Genomic DNA, 17869 nt, shown 5'->3' on the forward strand with positions numbered 1-17869 from the left:
ATCGTTCGTATTAAAAAGAAACATGTAAAAACAAATCCTACCTACCTACCCTAAATTTTAAAGAGCTGTAATCAGAACAACATTTTTTGATTTGACCTTGTAAAGAGTGGCTGTATCATGTATACTGTTTAAAGTGATCGTCATCAACACAGAAGGTGCAGATGCGGTATGATGTCATTATTAAACTACATCATGGCACTGCTTGTAATTTATCATATTTGTTAATATTTCTGGGTTTGCTTTTTCCAGACAAGTTGTGTTTACTTAAATGGGTCTTCTTGATATCAAAACTAAGTGACATTCTGGCACTCTTTGATATATAAACCTACTGTCTATGGGTTTACCAACATATAAACCAAACTTAACCATTTAAATATTCATTCCTTGGCTGACACGGGTGTTATACATGGAAGAAAATTGACTTGTATGTAAAAAGTTGCTTAATAGTGTCACAAGTTGATGTTGGTGTCAAAGGTGTCATCAATTTTGTCTGGAATTACTTGATAGTTAAACCTCATATTTTAATTTCATTTCACAATCTACAGGTTTACCAACATGTTAGCTGAACTTACGTTTGAAATATTCATTCCTTGGCCAGTACAGGTGCCATCAAATGGAAGAAAATTTACTTGTATGTGATAACTTGCTTAGTAATGTCACAAGTTGATGTTGGCGTTTCAATGGCGCCATCAATATTGTCTGGAATTACTTGTTCTAGAACTGTAGTGCTTATCCAATAACTGTGTTTTGAAGTAGACACAAGTGTCCGCTCTTGATTATGCATTTAGAAGCTGTTACTTTTCATATAGTCATTTTCTGGTGAATACAAACATCATCATATGGAGAAAAAATGTTGTACAGGATTAATTTCTGAATAATGTGGCAAGCTGGTATTGGCACTTTAATGACATTTCCAATAATCTCATCAAAAGCTTTAATTCAGAAACAAATAAATGTATGTACACAGTGTTCATGAATGGTGTTTCAAAGTAACAGGACATTGGGTCCTGTAAGTTTCAGATGTCTGTCTGACCCATTGAAAATTCAAAGGACGCATAGAAAAAAATTAAACGCACATTTCAGATTTAACATTTCTTATAATTGGCATTGAAATTATTTATTAACAGCAAACAAGTGTCACATGTCACATATAACCACTTCAGTCAAAGTCATTGTGAAACATACAGTCAGACACTGGGGCCGGTGGGTTGTAGACTTCTATCGGACCGTTGGCGAATCTGCCAGATTTGTCAGAGGGTCAGACGCTATTCGTGAACACTGTGTACAGCGACAAGACAACTCTTAATTATTCCTAGGAATACAGCTTGTCATATTCTCAATGCTTTGCCAACGCAGTTATCATATAGAAAAAAACCACCAGTCCAGAATAAATTGTGAATAAGTTGACATTGGCGCTTTAATGGCACCAACTATGTCTGGAACGACATGATCAAGCACTATATTGTATAAACAAATAGCAGTGCAGGGGTTCAAGCAGATATGTATTGATTCAGTTTTCATTCCGCCTCAGTGAACATGATTTGGTTAGGTTCTGTCTGAACGACTTAACAAAGTCGATATATGTACATGGCATTGGACACGCTGTTCTACTTCTAGACCAGATGGTGGCACTTCACGTCCCCCATGAGGCATGTGTTTCTTACTATATGTCGCATGAGTTAAAGTGATTAGAATGTTTTTGCTACCTTCTGGTTCTTCTTTCATGTGGGGCCGTGGGGTAGCCTAGTGGTTAAAGCGTTCGCTTGTCACGCTGAAGACATAGGTTCGTTTCCCCACATGGGCACAATGTGTGAAGTCCATTTCTTGTGTCCCCCGCCGTGATATTGCTGGAATATTGCTAAAAGCGGAGTAAAACCATGCTCATTCGTTCGTTCTTCTTTTAAAACTTTAATGTGTGTTTACAGTCCTGTGGGTTGTGCTCATAGTCAGTCTCACTGAACCACATTCTTTTCTTGTAGGTAAATTTTTGGGACAGTTTGACTGCTCTGAAACTGATGTGTCAGAGCAGGATACTGTGACAGAGTGATCATGCTTTTCAAATATAATGTCGGCTAAATTCCCTTATTTTTAAACTAATCCTATCTCACGCGATGAATGCAAGTCATGAGATAGGATAAGGATATGAATATACAATTTATGGTTAAAATTTCCAATTTTTTTTAACTTATCCTATCTCACGACTTGCATCCATTGTGTAAGATAGGATAAGTATATAAATATACAATTTATGGTTAAAGTTCCCTTGTTCTGATTTCACTGTGTACCGATTCCTACACATGCGTGCACTCATAAACACGCAGATCAGACAGGAGAGTAGGCTGTCTCGCAACCCCTGTGGGCAGCGGGGTAACCTAGTGGTAGAAGCTTTCTCTCGTCATGCTGAAGATGTGGGTTTGGTTCCCCTCATACGGACAATGTGTGATGCCCATCTCTCATGTCCACCGTCTTGATATTGCTGGATTATTGCAAATGTAAAACTAAACTCACTCACTCTCACAGTCCATGAACCACATTATTTTCCCTACAGCCTAGCCCTCCCTGCAATACGAAAGCCCTATATGGCAGGTGTCTGTAAATAATCGAGTGTGTACCAGATAGAGTTGTGACGATATAGCGTAGTATCGATGATGGTGATACTTTTTCTGACAATAAATATATCTATACTTTTTTCCGTATCGTGATATGTATCGTTGACCTTTAAATTGTGACTTTTCACCAGAAATTGACGGTTATGTCAAACTTTACACTGTTTCTTGTTATCAAAATACACCTTTTTAAATAAAAAAAACTAAAGATGGCATATTGTGATATGCATCGTATCGAATCGTATCGTTCCATGATATCGCCATACGTATCGTATCGTGAAATATCTGTATCGTCACACCTCTAGTACCAGACAACCCAGTGATCAACAGTATCAGGATCAATCTACACAATTGGGATATGACGTGTCGTCCAAGTCAGAGAGCCTGACCCCTGACCACTCGATCTCGTTAGTCGTCTCTTACAACAGGCATGGTTTGCTGAAGACCAATTCTAACCCGGTTCTTCATAGGTCCAATATTTCAGAAAGTCCTATAAAAGCAACTCATAGCAATGCCCTTATGTCACACCACTGTCTCAAGCACGATCATAGTCTGTCTCACAGTCCCTGAACCACATTATTTTCCCTACTGCCAAGCCCTCTCTACAGTGCTAAAGCCCTAAATAAAGCAAGTCCTCAGGTTCTGAATCTCTGGTCTCCCTGGGGCTCCTTTTCAATTTAAATGGGCTTGTTTGTTACCATCAAAATTATATATATTCAGAGACTAAGCATTAGTCTTGCACGATCACTGTTCCAGGCTTGTCTGAGAAGAGCTACCTGACTCTGGAGGGGGTTTCACCAAAGGGATAAATGTCAAAGACCTGCATCACGTGGAGCTTTTCTCCTACATTAAGAAGCCTTGCATTGACATTCTGTTCAAAGCAACCTTAAACCCAGCTGACCCACTGTTACAATCCATGTTAAGTCAGTCCCCCAGTTTGGCTGCACTCTATTATAGGCTGCTCTCAGGATGTCTTGTCATGGAGGAGAGCAGGGGGACTGGTAGACTTGCACAAGTCTCTAAGCTCATGATTTATAGCTTAAACGAAAAATTCTAAACAAATATAAATAACAGACTGGCATCCTTGTACTGTTTGCTTATCTACACTTGCCTCCTCTTTACAGAATATAATTACTATACAGGGCTCCAGATAACTTTTGGGGGTGCGAGTGTACTTACACATCATATTGCAAGTGGAGGTGTACTGAGAATTTTGAAGGAGTACTGACATGTTTTTGTGTGAGCGAGTTGGTGATGTGGTTTGTCTGGACGATTCATCGATCACTATTTCCAATCATATATTTGTATTTGAAGACGCGTGAGAAATAACTGAGCAACCATGTGATGCGTGAAATGTCAGGTCCGACTGGATATAAATAGGAACAGTGTAGTTTTTAGCCAATCGAAAAATAGTGACACATATTGTTGCATGGCAACGCAAGGGATTCCTACTGTCGGGGTTTCCTCATGTGTCAAATTGTGTTTCGCAAAAGAAACTTGACAAGTATATGTCCGAAATAGATTTACAATTGCACGATACGCACGGAAATTAAATGTTAGACGACAAAGGTATTTATGTGCGCACACGATACGCTTGAAATCTTATATTATGTCGTACTTAATTGATTTTGAGGCGTATATTACGCCTGTACGCCCCTTATCTGTAGCCCTGCTATATATCCATGGGCTTAGCATTCAGTACAGCTAACACTTTGGGCTGAACTCTTTTTTAGGCTGTTCTCATATATCCTGTTATGGAGGAGAGCAGCAGGGGAGTTGTATACTTGCACAAGTCTGTAAGGTAATAATTTATAGTTTGAATGATAATATGTAACAAATATGAATAACAAATTGGCATCCTTAAACCAAGCAGAAGATCTTTTTTTGCCTTGCTGAACTTGGGAACTAACATTCCCAGGTGTCATTGTTAATCAGAAAGGGAAAGGATGATGGTGACAGCGTCCAGGGACTGAGTAGCTGCAACACAGACAATCGAGCTGGCCATATCAGGTTCTGACCTAGACTAGGTCTGACCATACAGCCTGTCAGTACAATTGTTTATCACAAGGCTGTCCACTTATCTAGACTTTCCTCTTTATAGGATAGAATTACTATACATTCAAGGGCCAGAGCTCCAGATAAGATTTAGCTCATGTGGGTACTGTACACACTGTATTTTTTTGGAGTGGGTATTATGAATGTTGACTGGGTATTTCATTTTCAGTTACCCACTGCTTTCAAATATGTGTGCATTTCAGTCATTTTACGCACCTAAGTATTATGTCATTGAGTAAGTTTACTAAGCAGGTATGTTCTGCCTCATGTCATACCTAATCAAAACCAACTTAAACATAATGGAAATGATTTCATAAAAAATCACTCATCCTATACTGACAGTATAACACTAGTCCTATACTAACAGTACAACTTGATAGCAATCGATGTCCTTTTCATTACGCAAGCTATTTTTACAAATATATTCCGTACGCAATTGTTTTAAACTTTTTGTGTATCTAACATTTTAAATGCGTAATTGGTACGCAACAATTATTTTTCAATGCGTAATTTGAAATTTTCTATGCGTATTTTACCCGGATATGCAGCTTATCGTGGCCTCTGAAGGGCTGAGCCTTCAGTACAGCCTTGGAGTAAGGCTAGGGGACTAGTTATGCTTAGACCTAATATGGTGAAAGGGTTTGTGGGGTTTTAATCACTGTCTGAGAACATCAGCCAAAGGCCTGGATTGTGGCAGGTTCCTCTTGGGCATCTGGTACACATAATGGAAGCTTCATACTCTATGTGAACAGATACTTGTCCAGCTATTTGCCAGAGATTTATGTTGGTATTTTTTCATGCTTGACAAAGTCTTTCATTAATTCCCCACAGATGGGACCAGGCTGTGAGAGCTAGAGAGATCAAACATGGATGTTGTAAAAGTGTGGATATTAGTTTATTATGGATCCTCGATGGGAAGTGAAGATGGGATTTACTTATGACGTGCTTTTGATAAAAGTTTTGACAGCTGAAATGACTGCAGGGTAGATACGACAAAAGACGTGATCATGATCAATATGTTGGGGTTTGTTTGTGTCACGAAGGAAGAATTTTTGTGCATGTTATACTCAATTGTTTTGTCAGCAAAATGTCTATTTTGGAAAATATGTCATTGGTTTAGGATACTGGTCTGACATTGCTTTTTGCATCATTTTCAATATTATGCCTTGCTTTGTAGCAACTGTACTGGTAGACAGAAAGAAATTCTACAAGGCCAAGGATTCAGGCTCATATGCAACCTGAAAATATTCTAACAATTTCATGCATAATTTCTTGACAAATTAATCATAATTATCACACACTATGACATGTCTGAAATTAATACCATGGCTAGCCAACTGAAGGTGAACTTTACAAAAAACATTACCATGCGGTGTTCTAAGCTGAATCAGTCATTAAATGAGGGCCAGAGCATGTCATGGATATTGTCATGTTTAGAGTCCTATCACATTTTATGAAATCTTGAGAGTCTGCTGGAGAACTTCTAGAAACATCCCTTGGACACCTCTGGTAGTGTTTCTCTAGGAGAGTTCTGGTAGTTTGAGAGCTCTGGTAGTGTCTCTCTAGGAGAGTTCTGGTAGGGTCTCCCTTGGAGAGCTCTGGTAGTGTCTCTCTGGGAGAGCAATGGCAGTGTCTCTCTTGGAGAGTTCTGGTAGTGTCTCCCTTTGAGAGCTCTGGTAGTGTCTCCCTTTGAGAGCTCTGGTAGTGTCTCCCTTTGAGAGCTCTGGTAGTGTCTCTCTTGGAGAGTTCTGGTAGTGTCTCCCTTTGAGAGCTCTGGTAGTGTCTCTCTTGGAGAGCACTGGTACTGGTAGTGCCTCTCTTAGGGAGCTCTCGTAGTGTTTCTCTAGGAGCATTCTGGTAGTGTCTCTACAGGAGAACTCTGGTAGTGTCTCTGTAGAAAAGCTCTGGTGTCTATAGGAGAGCTCTGGTAGTGTCTATAGGAGAACTCTGGTAGTGTCTATAGGAGAGCTCTGGTAGTGTCTATAGGAGAGCTCTGGTAGTGTCTATAGGAGAGCTCTGGTAGTGTCTGTATAGGAGAGTTCTGGTAGTGTCTATAGGAGAGCTCTGGTAGTGTCTGTATAGGAGAACTCTGGTAGTGTCTATAGGAGAGCTCTGGTAGTGTCTATAGGAGAGCTCTGGTAGTGTCTGTATAGGAGAGCTCTGGTAGTGTCTATAGGAGAGCTCTGGTAGTGTCTAGAGGAGAACTCTGGTAGTGTCTGTATAGGAGAACTCTGGTAGTGTCTATAGGAGAGCTCTGGTAGTGTCTACAGGAGAACTCTGGTAGTGTCTGTATAGGAGAGCTCTGGTAGTGTCTATAGGAGAGCTCTGGTAGTGTCTGTATAGGAGAACTCTGGTAGTGTCTATAGGAGAGCTCTGGTAGTGTCTATAGGAGAGCTCTGGTAGTGTCTGTACAGGAGAGAGCTCCGTAGTGTCTATGGGAGAGCTCTGGTAGTGTCTATGGGAGAGCTCTGGTAGTGTCTAGAGGAGAACTCTGGTAGTGTCTGTATAGGAGAACCTGGTAGTGTCTATAGGAGAGCTCTGGTAGTGTCTACAGGAGAACTCTGGTAGTGTCTGTATAGGAGAGCTCTGGTAGTGTCTATAGGAGAGCTCTGGTAGTGTCTGTATAGGAGAACTCTGGTAGTGTCTATAGGAGAGCTCTGGTAGTGTCTGTAGGAGAGCTCTGGTAGTGTCTGTATAGGAGAGCTCTGGTAGTGTCTATAGGAGAGCTCTGGTAGTGTCTATAGGAGAGCTCTGGTAGTGTATATAGAAGAGCTCTGGTAGTGTCTATAGGAGAGCTCTGGTAGTGTCTGTATAGGAGAGCTCTGGTAGTGTCTATAGGAGAGCTCTGGTAGTGTCTACAGGGTTCGAAATCTATGCTAGTCCGCTAGCCCACGGCTAGTAAATCTCCCGGAGGACTACTAAAACATCTAACAGTACTAGTCCGACAGGCTACCAGGCAGTAGTCACATCAAAATGATATATAACTTTAGGAACCTAACTAACATATGATTCATTAATTAAATCTATCACTTTTCACAATGTCTGAAAACACTTATTACATTTCAAATGACCATATATTATCGACAAAATTAAAATTTTCGCAATGTTATTGGAAAAAAACAATTCTCGGACACATGCTTCAGCAACGGGTCCACATCAAAGTTGTCAAAGAGCAAAGTAACGATGTTTCGTGATAATAATTAAACAAATTGAATAAACTGAAGAATATATTCAATAACAGTACTCATAAAAGTTGTCAAACCTACATTATAACTACTATTCCCATCTTTATTGTGGTATCGTGTAATGTAATTCAAGTGACATCTCGGCTTTCGTCGCCTCGAACTTCGTGCTCGGATACGATGTTTAATGCTAAATTATAAGCATGAAGCATTTTTGTCACAGGTCATAACCTAGCATGATACGTCCACTAAGGTCCAGAATATACGTATAGGTAGTGATCTTGTGCGTAACACGTTCAGAATAGCATGAATTTACCCAAAACTTTCGTCTGAATCTAAAACTTTTCGTTAACAAGGATGGTATCCATTGCTGTAATATGATTGGCTGCCTTAGGTCACGTGTGTGATTTTGACCAATCACGATCCTCGTAGCAGACTGTGACAGAAAAGCGTCATCAGAAACCAATCTTTAACCAATAAAATCGCTTCTTACAACTGTGAAAATACTCTTGGCAAGGGTATAGTGATATAGTTGATGTTCAGAGCTTTCGAATGATACCAATACTGCTTGACTAAGTCAAATTAATTATTTGGTTTATGAAAGATTGAAATTTGAGGACTACCAAAATTGTGTGTGGACTAGTAGTTTGGTGAGAGTCACTAGTCCTCATGGCTAGTAGACTTTTCAAAGAGATTTCTAAACCTGTGTCTATAGGAGAGCTCTGGTAGTGTCTGTATAGGAGAGCTCTGGTAGTGTCTATAGGAGAGCTCTGCTAGTGTCTATAGGAGAGCTCTGGTAGTGTCTATAGGAGAGCTCTGGTAGTGTCTGTATAGGAGAGCTCTGGTAGTGTCTATAGGAGAGCTCTGGTAGTGTCTGTATAGGAAAGCTCTGGTAGTGTCTATAGGAGAGCTCTGGTAGTGTCTATAGGAGAGCTCTGGTAGTGTCTGTATAGGAGAGCTCTGGTAGTGTCTATAGGAGAGCTCTGGTAGTGTCTGTATAGGAAAGCTCTGGTAGTGTCTATAGGAGAGCTCTGGTAGTGTCTATAGGAGAGCTCTGGTAGTGTCTATAGGAGAGCTCTGATAGTGTCTATAGGAGAGCTCTGGTAGTGTCTCTGTAGAAAAGCTCTGGTAGTGTCTATAGGAGAGCTCTGGTAGTGTCTATAGGAGAGCTCTGGTAGTGTCTGTATAGGAGAGCTCTGGTAGTGTCTATAGGAGAGCTCTGGTAGTGTCTGTATAGGAAAGCTCTGGTAGTGTCTATAGGAGAGCTCTGGTAGTGTCCCCTTAAGAGTATCTCCTTGTTTAACCAAATGACCTTGCTATTTATACAGAACTTTGACCCTATGGACTTATGGACTGTTTACCATCCAAATTATATAAACAGATTGTTATTGATGGCTCATGTTACCAGTCATCTATTCTTTAAGCAAATGGCCAATTTGTACAGCGAGATGACCATGGATATACAGCTGTATCATGTAACGACATTTCATTTTGGGTTGTCAACAAGTTATTGTGATCACCTTTGGTCATTGGGTGGAGATTTCTGTTCTTCAGCCAGTGTCACATCAGCGATACACAGATTGAGTTACAGGCATTGTCATGGCCTGACTATATGGGGTGGCTTAGCCCAGTAGATTAAGAGAGCGGTGGTACACTATACACAGATTTACAGTAAAGTACAATTATGACAAACTCAAAGAGACTACTCTTCTTTGTTCGTTTAAACTGCAGGTCGGTGGGGTAGCCGAGTGGTTAAGGCATTCGCTCGTCATGAAAAACAGAAATATCCGAAGATTTCCGTTCAAAGTTTTCCGAATGCATGTCAAAATACCGGTTTTCGATCAGTGTATCGCAATACCTATCGTTTTCATGTCTGAACCAGTAAATAGCGGTAAACTGGTTATATTGCGCAGCCCTAGTTTTAATGTTATATTTACATAAGGCCAGACCAATTTTATTTCTTGTTTTACGGATCCGCTGGTCGTATTTCTTCAAGAATAAGAAAAAAGACTCAGTTGGTTGTTGGATGGTTGGTTTGTTGTTTAACACCACATTCCGCAATATTCCAGCTATACGACGTCTGTCTGTATATAATCATTTTGGACCAGACAATCGGTTTCTCAGTAGGCTAAACACCAGATACCTGTTTTAACCCCAGATTCTTTCCGTTTATGGAGACTATTTGCCAATTTATTTTCATTTTTGAAAGTGAAATTTGGTCAAGCATTTGTGATTAGATATGCTGTAAAGTGTGAAGATGCGTAAAGTTTCTGTGTTGAGTTAGCTTGCCACGGAACCTGTGCAATCAAATATGGATGGGGGATTGGCTTCCTGTTGGGTAGCCTTGTGGGTAAAGCGTTTGCTCATCACGCTTAAGACCAGTGTTCGATCGATTCCCCACATGGGTACAATGTGTGAAGTCCATTTCTGGTACCTCCTGATGCGATCATTGCTGGAATATTGCTAAAAACAGCGTGAAACCATACTGACTCTTGTGGAATCAAGCATGTAAGTCTGAGGAACTGATCACCAATTGTGACCTTACATGTAGCGTCTATATCTAAAATTCCACCTCTGCTGTGTTTTTGTTTCAGTCTCTCATATTGATAGACAAGCAGGCTGCTTTCAAAGTTTGGAATCGGATAATTGCATCAACAATCGTACGATCAATCCAATTTGGCGAAGTTGTACCGTCTCATGAGACTTTCACTTTAGTGGATTTCCTCTCAGTTTGTAGAATCTTATTAAATAGAAGCGACCATAAAACTATAGCCATGGTGACAGAGGAAACCTGAATGTGTTATCATTTGGTTGCTGACAACTCGAGTTGATTCAATAGCATTAGATATTCTGGACAACTAGATAATACATTTCGGTCCCCTGAGACATTTCCGATGGACAAATTGATGGTTGGAGTAGACAGATTACGAATATTTATGTGAAATCAATCAAGGCTGCAAGTGTTCAGCTTCTTGCTTTCACAACCCCTGTTGTTAACAGTCGTTAATTCAGTGGTGGAAATTAACTCTTTCAACACCAGTCAACCAGAAGCTTTCGACATCGAGTTCCCAGAGACTCCTTGATATAAGATGTAACCTACGTTTATCATGGAAAGTATCAGCTTGTAAAACATTAAAACATGGCATACACCATTTGAAATGTCTAATCCTACTGATAACAGTGGCTTTACGCCTGGTAATATGACACAGATTCTAGTGCTTTTGTTGGTGCATGGTGGATTTGAACCCACACTCTTAGAGACAGACACCTAATCACCAGCACACTAAAGTGAAAGGTGGAGTCCTGTCTGGTTGTGGAGTCCTGTCTGGTTGTGGAGCCCTGTCTGGTTGTGGAGCCCTGTCTGGTTGTGGAGTCCTGTCTGGTTGTGGAGCCCTGTCTGGTTGTGGAGCCCTGTCTGGTTGTGGAGCCCTATCTGGTTGTGGAGCCCTGTCTGATTGTGGCGCCCTATCTGGTTGTGGAGCCCTGTCTGGTTGTGGAGCCCTGTCTGGTTGTGGAGCCCTATCTGGTTGTGGAGCCATGGTGGCTGAGTGGGTTAGATGACAACAGTGTATATCCATAGTAATCTAACTAAATTGCTATTGTGTCAGGCTATAGTGTATATTAGTGTTGGGAATTGGTTGAAATCTCACAATTGATGATTGGTTCAATACCAACAACCAATCATTGAAAAAAATTGGTTAGCGTTATTTTTTAGATTTTCCTATTCAGGTTGTAGTTGCAAATAAGTGTAAAGAAAAAAACATTTGGTTCTCTGTTTTTTTGTTGTTTTTTTATTGAGAAACTGCACAAATTACATTTGCAAATTTCACATCCAGTGTAAAATGATTCAGTTCCATTGTAACATAAACTTCCCAGATTCTTCAAGAAATATTCAGTCATGACTTTTCAGAAAGTGAAGTGAGTTTTCTAAGAATTAAACACGGACAACGTCCTAAATATGTTCCATCTTCAAGTATTTCAAACTCTATTAAAGCGGTTCCAAAATTGTTTGTGTTCGATCATGAGAACATGCGATCGATTGCTTGGTCGGCTGGCCACTGCGACCAATCTTCGATTATTTCAATTAATCGGAACACCACTAGTGTATATCCATAGTAATCTGATTGAATTGCCACTCCATGAATATTTTGCAACTGTATGAACCCTATTAATCTGATTTAATTGCCACTCAATGAGTGTTGTGCAATTGTTTTTACACTATTGATCCGATTTAATTGCCACTCAGTGGATCTTGTGCAACTGTATTTACACTATTGATCTGATTGAATTACCACTCAATGGGTATTGTGCAACTGTTTTTACACTATCAAACTGAATTGCCACTTGAGTTTTGTGCAACTGTTTTTACACTATTGATCCGATTTAATTGCCACTCAGCACATCTTGTGCAACTGTTTTTACACTATTGATCTGATTGAATTACCACTCAATGGGTATTGTGCAACTGTTTTACACTATCAAACTGAATTGCCACTTGAGTTTTGTGCAACTGTTTTTACACTATTGATCCGATTTAATTGCCACTCAGCACATCTTGTGCAACTGTTTTTACACTATTGATCTGAATGATTTTCCACACAGTGAGTGTTGTATGACTTTGCGTCCCGTATCCATCCAACTGTATTTGCTACTCTGTTCTGGAATATTTATCTTTACTTTAACAAGGTAAGTTCATAGTTTGGTCAGTGATTTCTCCAATAACAATATAAATGTATACGGCCAGTTAGGAATGGTGCATATCTTTCCATAGAAATTAAAACTATTTAAAACTATTTATATACACCTGTAAGTGTGCGTGTCTGTCTCCTTGTTAACACCATGTTAATTATCAGCACCATTAACAGGGTGCTATTTTGCTATTTACAACCTGCATTGGGACATGTTAACAATGGCTGGCATATGTCACCTTTATTTAAAGGTTGCACCTGGTGCAGGTAACAATGGCTGGCACAGGTTACCTTCAGTTACAGGTTGCACCTGGTGCAGGTAACAATGGCTGGCACAGGTTACCTTCAGTTACAGGTTGCACCTGGTGCAGGTAACAACGGCTGGCACAGGTTACCTTCAGTTACAGGTTGCACCTGGTGCAGGTAATAATGGCTGGCACAGGTTACCTTCAGTTACAGGTTGCACCTGGTGCAGGTAACAATGGCTGGCACAGGTTACCTTCAGTTACAGGTTGCACCTGGTGCAGGTAACAATGGCTGGCACAGGTTACCTTCAGTTACAGGTTGCACCTGGTGCAGGTAACAATGGCTGGCACAGGTTACCTTCAGTTACAGGTTGCACCAGGTGCAGGTTACCTTGCCTTACAGGTTGCACCTGGTGCAGGTACCTTTAGTTACAGGATTCACCTGGTGCAGGTTACCTTTAGTTACAGGATTCACCTGGTGCAGGTACCTTTAGTTACAGGATTCACCTGGTGCAGGTGCACCTTTAGTTACCTGCACCTGGTGCAGGTTACCTTTAGTTACAGGATTCACCTGGTGCAGGTTACCTTTAGTTACAGGATTCACCTGGTGCAGGTACCTTTAGTTACAGGTTGCACCTGGTGCAGGTTACCTTTAGTTACAGGATTCACCTGGTGCAGGTTACCTTTAGTTACAGGATTCACCTGGTGCAAGTTACCTTTAGTTACAGGATTCACCTGGTGCAGGTTACCTTTAGTTACAGGATTCACCTGGTGCAGGTACCTTTAGTTACAGGATTCACCTGGTGCAGGTTACCTTTAGTTACAGGATTCACCTGGTGCAGGTACCTTTAGTTACAGGATTCACCTGGTGCAGGTTACCTTTAGTTACAGGATTCACCTGGTGCAGGTTACCTTTAGTTACAGGATTCACCTGGTGCAGGTACCTTTAGTTACAGGATTCACCTGGTGCAGGTTACCTTTAGTTACAGGTTGCACCTGGTGCAGGTAACAATGGCTGGCACAGGTTACCTTCAGTTACAGGTTGCACCTGGTGCAGGTAACAATGGCTGGCACAGGTTACCTTCAGTTACAGGTTGCACCAGGTGCAGGTTACCTTGCCTTACAGGTTGCACCTGGTGCAGGTACCTTTAGTTACAGGATTCACCTGGTGCAGGTTACCTTTAGTTACAGGATTCACCTGGTGCAGGTACCTTTAGTTAAAGGATTCACCTGGTGCAAGTACCTTTAGTTACAGGATTCACCTGGTGCAGGTTACCTTTAGTTACAGGATTCACCTGGTGCAGGTTACCTTAGTTACAGGATTCACCTGGTGCAGGTTACCTTTAGTTACAGGTTGCACCTGGTGCAGGTTACCTTAGTTACAGGTTGCACCTGGTGCAGGTTACCTTCAGTTACAGGTTGCACCTGGTGCAGGTAACAATGGCTGGCACAGGTTACCTTCAGTTACAGGTTGCACCTGGTGCAGGTAACAATGGCTGGCACAGGTTACCTTCAGTTACAGGTTGCACCAGGTGCAGGTTACCTTGCCTTACAGGTTGCACCTGGTGCAGGTACCTTTAGTTACAGGATTCACCTGGTGCAGGTTACCTTTAGTTACAGGATGCACCTGGTGCAGGTTACCTTTAGTTACAGGTTGCACCTGGTGCAGGTTACCTTTAGTTACAGGTTGCACCTGGTGCAGGTTACCTTTAGTTACAGGTTGCACCTGGTGCAGGTTACCTTTAGTGACAGGTTGCACCTGGTGCAGGTTACCTTTAGTAACAGGTTGCACCTGGTGCAGGTTACCTTTAGTGACAGGTTGCACCTGGTGCAGGTTACCTTTAGTAACAGGTTGCACCTGGTGCAGGTTACCTTTAGTGACAGGTTGCACCTGGTGCAGGTTACCTTTAGTAACAGGTTGCACCTGGTGCAGGTTACCTTGAGTAACAGGTTGCACCTGGTGCAGGTTACCTTTAGTTACAGGTTGCACCTGGTGCAGGTTACCTTTAGTTACAGGTTGCACCTGGTGCAGGTTACCTTTAGTTACAGGTTGCACCTGGTGCAGGTTACCTTTAGTTACAGGTTGCACCTGGTGCAGGTTACCTTTAGTTACACAGGTTGCACCTGGTGCAGGTTACCTTTAGTTACAGGTTGCACCTGGTGCAGGTTACCTGAGTTACAGGTTGCACCTGGTGTAGGTTACCTTTAGTTACAGGATTCACCTGGTGCAGGTTACCTTGACTTACAGGTTGCACCTGGTGCAGGTTACCTTGACTTACAGGATTCACCTGGTGCAGGTTACCTTTAGTTACAGGATTCACCTGGTGCAGGTTACCTTTAGTTACAGGATTCACCTGGTGCAGGTTACCTTGACTTACAGGTTGCACCTTGTGAAGGTTACCTTAGTAACAGGTTGCACCTTGTGAAGGTTACCTTAGTTACAGGATGCACCTGGTGCAGGTTACCTTAGTTACATGTTTCACCTGGTGCAGGTTACCTTAGTTACAGGTGGCACCTGACGCAGGTTACCTTTAGTTACAGGTGGCACCTGACGCAGGTTACCTTAGTTACAGGATGCACCTGGTTCAGGTTACTTTAGTTACAGGTTGCACCTTGTGAAGGTTACCTTAGTTACAGGTTGCACCTTGTGAAGGTTACCTTAGTTACAGGTTGCACCTTGTGAAGGTTACCTTAGTTACAGGTTGCACCTTGTGAAGGTTACCTTAGTTACAGGTTGCACCTTGTGAAGGTTACCTTTTGTTAGAGGTTGCACCTGGTGCAGGTTACAATGAATCTCCCAACATCTTACAGCTGTCATCGTGTGTTTTAATTGGGAAGTAAGTGACTGTAAGTAACACATTTCTCTCAACACAACTTGGTACAAGCTCAGTTAGCATGAACATTTGTTTACTCATAAGTCAGTTACGTAGAAGGAATCATATAGTTGAAATTTATAAATAAAGGTAAAGCAAAATTGAAACAGAATCATCTGTCATAAATAAATGTGTGAGAAGTGTTTGTTATAAAATTGCTAAACAAAACAGAATCAGCGCCGGTTTATCATCGATGGGGTCTTAATTAGTTCTGTTGAATGTGTCAGATGCTGAGTGTTTACAATATATAGGAGATGAAATTGCTAAACAAATATGGATATTAGGGATGCCGCCTGACTGTATTTATTAGGGATCCCGATACATCAATACTTTTCTAAGACGATGCAATTATCGATGCATTCAAAACTGTTTGGATATTTAGTTTTGAAAGTATCGGTTATAAATGTTTATGTATCATTTACATTCTGCAATTGTATAATGGTTTTTTTATGTTATGAGAGTTATATTTTCCTGCACAAAGATAGGAAATTAGAACTTTTTTATATCTGAGAATAAAATATGTTGATCTTTTAATGGACATTTATAAAATAGGAAATATAAATGTTCAAAATGTAACTATTTACGCAATAATGCCGCGAAAATAGCTATCATGATACTTATCAAATCATGACATGGGTATCGTGATACGTATCGATTCATGAAACTTATGTATCGTGACATAAATATTTATGTAACTTTTAGAACCAGTGACATTATTTTATGGTGCAACCAAAATTTTGATGGTGCAGCCAAAACTATAAGCCAGGCTGCACTCTGTGCAGGTACTGAAAAAAAAGCCAAAATTACACCTTGATTAATCATGTACTGGTGGAACAGCCAGGTTTGCGAGTTGCACGTGTGAAATTGAAATTTCACTACACATGCTTGTTGATTACCTGGCTGTTCTACCAGTTGTAAACAAAAGGCAAAAAGTGACAACAAAATAATGATCATTTGTTAAACAACATTTTTATTCGGGTGTCCATATTTATGAGACAAATCATCAGAGTTGGTCTGTCGATTTCATGTGACTGTGCAAAATTTGGTTTTGTTGCAATAATTAGATTTTGTGTTAGTGAGCAATTCATCGGTCTCAAATGAAAGAAACGGACTGTAATAAGTATCGTTGGTCTCATAGTTTATCATGTTTCTGTTTTTATCCTCTGCGTATTGTGCCTGTGGCCATGTCACTGTTACAATCATTGGTCAGCTATCCAATAACCTGTGTACTATATTAACAAATTGTTAGGCTTTTTTTTTCAGATTAATTTCAGTAAAATGAAAGTTAACCACCTAGAACTCACATTTAATGTTAGATGAGGAAATATAATGTTGAGAGTGGTAGTAAAAAGGCAGTTATGATTCACTCATGTAATAATGGTAAGTAATAATAATGGACATTTATAATGCGCCTGTATCCACACACTTGTGGATGCTCATGGCGCTACCATCAAATCAGAGGATGATATACAATATATATACATGGTTTAAGGAGTTAGTAATAGCAGAGATGCCAACCCATACGATTTTATCGTATTCGTTATGAAAAAAAACAAACACAAAATATGATAGCTGTAAAAATATATGAATTTTTAAAAATAATACATTAAATTAAATTATCAAATAGCATGCGTACCATTCTCAATAAATATCAACCACATTTTATTCAGTATCAAGCTATATATGGATACTTACTGCTGATTTAGGTGAGTACAATGTTAATAACAAGGTCTTAGACAATATATACTGAGGAAAACAAATATTGGATCACAGGAAAATTCATGCATTCCTTTAATATTTTCCAGTTTTTATCACCAGCTTTGAATAGCGCTGTGGTGATGAAAACTGGAAAATTATAAAGGAACGCTCGCATTTTCCTGTGATCCTCTATTTATTTCTCTCAGTATATTTACATATTTTATTTAATATGAAAATACTCTGGAAAAGTTAATACTAATTTTGGCCAAAAAATGGTCATTTTTGCATCAGTTTTTGACAAAAATACTAATTGGGCTAAATTAGGGTTGGCATCTCCGTAATAGGTACTCTTTGAGAGATAGGTTTTCAAGCAAGATTTGAAACTTGCGAGAGAATCAGCAAGTTTAATGCTGATAAGTAGAGAATTCCACAGAGAGGGAGCTGCATGTTTGAAAGATTGCTTGTTGAATGAAGGAAGCTTAGCTGGAGACTTTTAACAACTGCTGGTTCTGGGAACGAAGA

The 17869-nt window shown here is 40.3% G+C and overlaps 1 protein-coding gene across 1 annotated transcript in view; it reads left to right on the top strand.

Annotated features, from left to right (window-relative positions):
- LOC124269762 (neuronal calcium sensor 1-like) overlaps nt 1-17869 on the top strand; it is a 75581-nt gene that overhangs the window by 15723 nt on the left and 41989 nt on the right. The window lies entirely within an intron of this gene.

Source organism: Haliotis rubra, unplaced genomic scaffold (genome assembly GCF_003918875.1).
Source record: "Haliotis rubra isolate DU_JTF1 unplaced genomic scaffold, ASM391887v1 Scf147, whole genome shotgun sequence".
NCBI classification, from domain to species: domain Eukaryota; kingdom Metazoa; phylum Mollusca; class Gastropoda; order Lepetellida; family Haliotidae; genus Haliotis; species Haliotis rubra.